This window comes from Tursiops truncatus, chromosome 2 (genome assembly GCF_011762595.2).
Source record: "Tursiops truncatus isolate mTurTru1 chromosome 2, mTurTru1.mat.Y, whole genome shotgun sequence".
Classification (NCBI taxonomy): domain Eukaryota; kingdom Metazoa; phylum Chordata; class Mammalia; order Artiodactyla; family Delphinidae; genus Tursiops; species Tursiops truncatus.
Window position 1 is genome coordinate 169,341,941 of NC_047035.1, and position 7,644 is coordinate 169,349,584.

A 7,644-nucleotide genomic window follows, 5' to 3' on the forward strand; every position below is an offset into this window, starting at 1 on the left:
TTTTCTACCATGGAGCTATTTAGAATTAAATTGTTTTGAGTGGATTAAAGGAGACTTTACCAGAAATTTAACGTTGCATTTTAAAATTGTTTCTGTCTTTAGAACTTCTGATTTTAAGAAGTCGTTTGTTAATTCTTATTAGGTAACTAAGAACAATTTAAAAGTCTTTGATATTAAATGAAACAAAATTGCAGAGCCATATGCAAAGTAAGGTACCATTTTTGCTTAAAAGAAAAAACTAAACTCATAAACTCAATAATTGTTTATAAATATGCATGTGACATATGTAGAGAAAAGTATAGAAGACTAAACACCAGACTCTTTTAACAGTGGCTTCTTTGGTGGAGGGAAATAGGGGAGAGGCACTTTTTCTTTTTACAATTATGTTAAGTTTGATTTTTCCCTCTAACAGATATGTTTTTCATTTGAAATTGAAAAATTTTTTTATTTTGAAGAGAGAGCTAGCCACATTCTCTTCACCAGAAAATGTTGACTAGTGCATTGAGAATACTCAGTGGGTTACTAAGGAAAAAGATTATTCTCTTAGTAAAACAAGACAAGTAATCTGCCTGTATTGAGGGGAGAGCTTGAAGGTGAGCTGTGTACATCAGACTCTAGATTTTATTACCAAGAGAGGATTTCCATTCATTTCTCTCCTTGTTTCCCAGCAGACTGAGAAGAAGTATCTTTACTCAGTAAAATTTTAAAAGTGTGCTATTTTCCACCTGTTCAAGCTTTGGGATGTGCTTTATTATTATAGCTGCTTTTTATGGAGTTAGATGGCAGTAATCTTCTATTTCTAAAGATGCAGAAACCAAACTTAAATTTTTTATTATTATTCTGCATCAAATTATTGACAGAAACACAAGGAAAATTAAGGTATGAGTCTAAGTCCACAAAGAGGGAGCCTCAAAGGTATATCCTTTTGACTAAGGCTGAGTACTTAGTTATCTTTTATGATCTTTTCCCAAGTTACAAAAACTTTGAAATAAAATAATTATATATAAGCCATTAAGTATTTTCAGAAAATAGGAAGATACCAGCTGAACTAGTTGAACTGCTACATCTAAATGCTTTCAGTTATGCTTTGGAAAAGTGCTGTAGGATTTTATTTTGTAGTTATTGTTAGCTCTTTAGACCAGGGGTTGGCAAACTATTGGCAATGTGTCTGTCCTACCCCACACCTATCTTTGTAAATAAAATTTTACCAGAACATAGCCACACTCAATCGTGTATGTGTTGTTTGTGGTTGTTTGCCACTCTAATGGCAATGTTGAATGGTTGCAACAGACTGTGTGACCCACAGAGCTTTAAATATTTACTGTCTGGCCCTTTGCAGAAAAAGTTTGTCAACCCCTGAAATAGATTATTGAAACTTATAGAATAAAATATCATAAGGATTTATTCAAGATTTCTCTTTACTTCAATATCCATGTAATAATTTACTTATTTGACTGCTTATTTACTTATTTCTCCACTGGATTATTAAGCATTGTGAAAGGAAGAGACTCTTAAGTTTTAGGCACCATCATGTCCTAGCCCCTAGAATAATCCCTGAACATCGGTGTTCAGTAAATGTCTATTGAATAAGTGAATTACATGGAAGAAAAAATAACAATGTCATCTTTGTATCCTACAGGACAATGGCCAGTAAATACAACTTTTGCATATTTTATGGTTTGTTTAGAAATACCGTAGAAAGAGAAAGGAATACCACTGCTTCTTTATTGGTCATCTTTGCACGTTTTTTTTCCCCCAAACATACCAAATTTGAAATTCTCATCAAAAGTGCTCTGTTGCTCAGTGAAATATAAAGTTGATCCTTGAACAACTTGGGGGTTGGGGTGCCGATCCACCACGCAGTTTGAAGTCCACACATAGCTTTACAGTCAGCCCTCCATATCTGTGGTTCCACGTCCATAGGTTTAACCAACCGCGGAGCTCTTGTAGTACCTATTTATTTTAAAAAATCCGCCTGTTAGTGGACCTGCACAGTTCCAGCCTGTGTTGCTCAAGAGTCAACTGTACTCCCAAATTTTCTTGTATCCACAAATAACAAGTTTTCTTTTTTTTCTTCTAAATTTATGGAAGATTTGCCAATTAAATTTTCTAGTTTTTTTTTTTAAGGTGAGAATACCTTTAACATTTTTCTGATTATACATGTTCATTATAAAATTAAAATTTAAAAAGAAGATAATATAAAACATCCTATATTCTACCACCCAGAGTAACAACTGTTAAGATATTTTTGGTGAGCATCTTGATAATCTTTTCAATCACTTTGTAATTATCTTTGCAGTATCTCATATATGTTTAAACACCTGAGTGCTTTTACCAGCAGAATGTTATGTCAAATTATAATTTTGCCTATTTACATATCTGACATTGTCTAAAGGACGGAGCCAAATATAAATACAGAAAGAAATGCCTGTAAACAATATGATATATAATAATACATAATATATTCACAGTATATGTAATGCTATGAAAGTCTTGGGAAGCCACAAAATATTTCATCGCAAAGAGTTTTTAAAGATTGAGGGACTTCCCTGGTGGCGCAGAGGTTAAGAATCCACCTGCCAATGCAGGGGACACGGGTTTGAGCCCTGGTCCAGGAAGATCCCACATGCCGCGGAGCAACTAAGCCTGTGCACCACAACTACTGAGGCTGCGCTCTAGAGCCCATGAGCCACAACTGCTGAGCCCATGTGCCACAACTACTGAAGCCCGTGCACCTAGAGCCCGTGCTCCGCAACAAGAGAAGCCACCGCAATGAGAAGCCCGCACACCACAACAAAGAGTAGCCTCCGCTCTCCGCAACTAGAGAAAGCCCGCGTGCAGCAGCAAAGACCCAATGCAACCCCAAAAATTAATTAATTAATTTTTTTAAATTAAAAAAAGAAAGATTGAAAAAAGTATCAGAGCACAAAAACAAGTCCTATGGGAAAATGCCAGGATTTCTAAAATAACTGCGAGTGACCATGTAACATTTATAATAATACTGCTGTTAATTTGCTTTAATTCATTTTTCCTTTTTAAATTATGGTTTTACCACATGAGTAGTTGCAATAGAGAGAGTACTGTGGCATGTATGATTTCTGTGTTCTACTTTGTTTGTTTGTTTGTTTTTGGCTGCGCTGTGTGGCTTGCAGGATCTTAGTTCCTGACCAGGGACTGAACCCCCAGGCCCTTGGCAGTGAAAGCCCAGAGTACTAACCACTGGACTGCCCGGGAGTTCCCTATTTCTGTGTTCTAGATATGGAAATAGATTCAGAGAAGTTAAATAACTTCCCAAGGTCTCACAGCAAATAAACGGTGGATTTTGAAGTAGTATTCAGGTGCTTTTTTGGTAAACTTAATTTTTTCTGATTGCTTACTATCCTAAGCACATTATGTGCCCCCCTTTTTTTTTATTTAAATTCACATTTTCTGGTGTCCGTTCTACTATTCTTCTCTGCCTCTCGAAGAAGAAACTCTGTTTAAATGGCAAAGGAGACATTCCATATCCCTCCAGAAATATATTTTCAGTGGTCTTTATGAAAAAAAACTGGGATATGGAGGCATAATCCTGTACTTTAATTTTTTTCTTGAGGACACTGGTGTATGCTTCTTAGTGCCTTTTTATTTCCCTCTTGATTTATAGCCAGGATTTACCAGACTTTTTAGTCTCATGACTCCTTTACACTCTTAGAAATTATTGAGAACCTAACTTTTGTGTATATTTGTTACATACATTGTTATTTACCATGTAGAAATTAAAACCAAGATATTTTTAAAATCATTTTTTAAATAAAAAATGTTAATATAAGTAACACTTTTATGAAAAATAACTTTCCAAAAAAATTTAGTGGCAAGAGTGGTATTGTTTTACATTTTTCAAATCTCTCTAATGTCTGGCTTAAGAAGATTGCTCTTTTCTGCTATCTGCTTCTTCATTCAATCTGTTTCAATATCTAAGTTGTGTAACCTCTGGAAAACTTCATATACTCGTGAGAGGAGAGTGAAGAAGGCAGATAACATCATTTTGGTATTATTGTGAAATAGTTTTGAACTTAAGAGCCCCTGGAAGGGTCTTAGGGTCCCTGTACCATACATTGAGAGTTGCTACTCTAGACAGTAGGCACAGTGATGCGTGTTGAAGACACAAGGCCTAATCTGTCCTCTGGAATTAATGGGATCCAAAACCAGAAAAACAAAGGAAACAATTGACTTACAAAAGAGTCTAATACATTCATTCTATAAATTTGTAGTGAAACTGATCAAGACCCAAAAAACAGACAAGATAACTGCAAGTTTTGATAAGTGCACTTAAGAGTGCAAAGGAGAAAGAATAGAAGACCAAAGATATCTCCTTTAGACAGGGTGACCAGGAGAGGCCTCTGAAGAAGTGACACTTAAGCTGAGACCCAGCCACGTGGAGAGAGAGAGTCCTCTGAACTAGGAAGTAATTTAGAGCTGCCTTAAGTTATTTATTTCCTTGTTTATTATCTGCTCCTCCCACAAGGATATAAGCTCTCTGAGGAGAGGGTCTGTTTCTTGGTTGTCCATTGTTATATTCCCAGCACCTCGTACAGTACCTGGCACATAGATGCACAGTGCAGATTTCTGAATCAGTGAAACAAGTCCTAGAGAGCAGCAAGCAGAGGGAGAGGGGCACAAAGTAAGGCTCAGGGAGCAGTCGCACGAGGCTGTGTAGGCCATCAGAGGTTAGGGTTGTATTCCAGGCACACTGGGAACTTAGAGCAGAAGGAGGACATGTCCCACTTCGGTTTAAGGCTACTTCTTCAGCTGTATGGAAGATGGGCTGGAGGGGAGCAATAGTGGAGTGACACCACATAGGCTTTTGCAGGACTCCAGTTGAGAAATGACAGCCTGTACTAAGAGCAGTAGTGATAGAGAAAAGGGGCAGAATCAAGGTGTATTTTGGACCCGGCACTGACACGACTCGCTAATGGAATTAATTTGGAGGATGAGGATAGGAAGTGACGACTAGATTTACTTCTTGAACACCTGAGCGGGTGGTACCAGTGTATGGAGATGAGATGGTTCATGGGCCTAGCGTGGAGAAGGCCAGGTCAGGAGGCAAAAATCAAGGGTACTCTTATGAGTACAGTTAGTCCCCTCACCCAAGGCTTCACTTTCCGAGGTTTCAGTCACCCACAGTCAACCTTGGTCTGTAAATACAAGATGGAAAATTCCAGAAATGATCAATAAGGTTTCAATTGCACACTGTTCTGAGTAGCGTGATGACATCTTGGCCGACCTGGGACATGAATCATCCCTTTGTCCAACGTATCTCGCCCCTTAGTCATTTAGTAGCCGTGAGGGTTATCAGATTGACTGTCACAGTATCACAGTGCTTGTGTTCAGGTCACTCTTATCTTACTTAACAATGACCCCAGAGCACACGAGGAGTGATGCTGGCAATTCATATATGCCAAAGAGAATCCATAAAGTACTTCCTTTAAGTGAAAGGGTGAAAGTTCTCGACTTAGCAAGGAAAGGGAAAAAGCCATATGCTGAGGTTGCCACCATCTTCAGTAAAAACAAATAGGAAAAAGAAATTTGTACTGGTTCTGCTGTCGCACCTCAAACTGCAATAGTTACGAACACAGTGAGGAGTCATACAAGATATTTTGAGAGAGACCACATTCACATAACTTTCATTACAGTATAACTGTTCTATTATTGTTGTTAATCCCTTAATTGGTAAAGTAAACTTAATCATAGGCATGTATGTATAGGAAAAACCATAGTATATATAGGGATCAGTACTATCTGTGGTTTCAGGCATCCACTGGGGGTCTTGGAACTTATCCCGGGTAAATAAGGGGTATGTTCAATTTGAGATGTTTGTTTAACACCTAAGTGGATGTGTCAGCTAGACACCGTGGATATTCAAGTCTGGAATTCGGAATAGAGGTCAGGGCTGGAGACAAAAAGTTGGGAATCTTAACCATAAAGATATTTAAGTTCATGGGAATTGAGGCAGTCACTTAGGGAAAAAGCATAAGAGAAATGTCTCAAGGCCAAGCCTTGAGGAACCCCAGCATTTAGGTTGGATAGAGGAAAGGGAGCCAGAAGGGGGAGTGAAGAGTGGCCAATGAGGTGGGGGGAAAACCAGGAGGGCAGTTGGTGAGGATGGATGCTCTCCTCCTTCCTAGGTGTAAGAACACATATGAAGAGCAGAGAGTACATTCGGGGGCGGGGGAGAAGCCCCAGAAAGAGGCTTGGCTGGAGGTGAGCCTCTGTCCAAGTCTTAAAGGGTCTGTAGGAGTAATCCTAGCACAGACGGGGAAAGTAGGCATTTTCTAGGCAGAGAGAACAGTCCTGCAGACAAGGAGCAGGGAAATGAATATTCGAGGAAGTTACGAATTAGAACAGGAGGAGATGATGAGCAATGAGGCTTGAGAAGTGGGCAGGAATCCCCATATCACAAAGGGCCTTCCATGTAATAAGGTTGGAGGACTTTTTATTCCTTATTATCAAGGTAATAAGATGCTCATTATAGAAAATATGTAAAAACAAGAAATCAAAAAGGAAACTACTTCCCAGAGATCTTATTATCTATCTTCCTATACATTTCCTTACACAGTTGAAACTCTGTATGTTTACAGCTTTTTGTTTTTATATGTTTTCCTTAAGAAGTTCTGTTAAACACTTCTCCATGACACCAAAGACTTCATAAACATCTTTTTAAATGACTAGACACTATTTCATAACGTAATCAAAACAAATTAATTCCTTTAATGTTCTGTGTTTATTTCCAACATGTCAATCTTACACAGGATGCTTTAAAATATTTTTTTATTTTACACAAATTTCTTTTAAAAATCCTTGGTAGACGTCAAACGGCTTTCTACCGAACTTTCGCGATTTGCTCTTGGCAGACTTCTGCCTCAGATTGTTTAGAACAATCACCATGGATGCGGTGCTACGGCTGGATGGGGGCGGGCTGGGGGGTGGAGACCGGTGTGGGCCCGGTGAGAGGACCTGGGCATCCCTCAGCCCGGCTACTGGTGTGGGACGTAGCCTGGGAGCTCGTCAGAAACGCAGAACCTCAGGTCCCAGTCCAGACCTACCTAATTCGAACCTGCATGTTAACCAGATGCCCAGACTCCTCTGCCCATTCAAGTGTGAGAAGCACTGATCTAGAACAGTGGTTTCAAATTGCACACTTAGAATCACCTGGGGAGCTTTAAAAAATTCCAACGTCCCGGTTGCACCCCATTCCTATCAAATCTCCGAGAGTGAAACCAAAATACAAAACCTGTAAGTGATCCCAACGTGCAGCCAATTTTGAGAACCTGTGATCTAGGGGCGTAGCGTGGACGGAAACGTTAACAATGGCCAGTTGGGCTCAGGTGGCTGAGGAGCAGGTGTGAGAGCCAAACGTACTCTGCACCGCATAGCTCCGCTCTGCGTTTGCAATTTTGCATAACGTACACGTAGCGCCCGTGTAGAAGAACTAACAAGCGTGGGAAGGCCTAATGTCGGTACCCTGAATCAGGCGCTAAGCCAGCCAGGCCAGGGCAGGTGGCCCTTCACCTAGGGTAGCGCTCCCCACCCCCGCGCCCCGCCCCTCCGAGCGCCCGGAGGAGACTTGGGGCGCAGGCGCACTCGCCGCCGCGGCTGTGTCGGCCT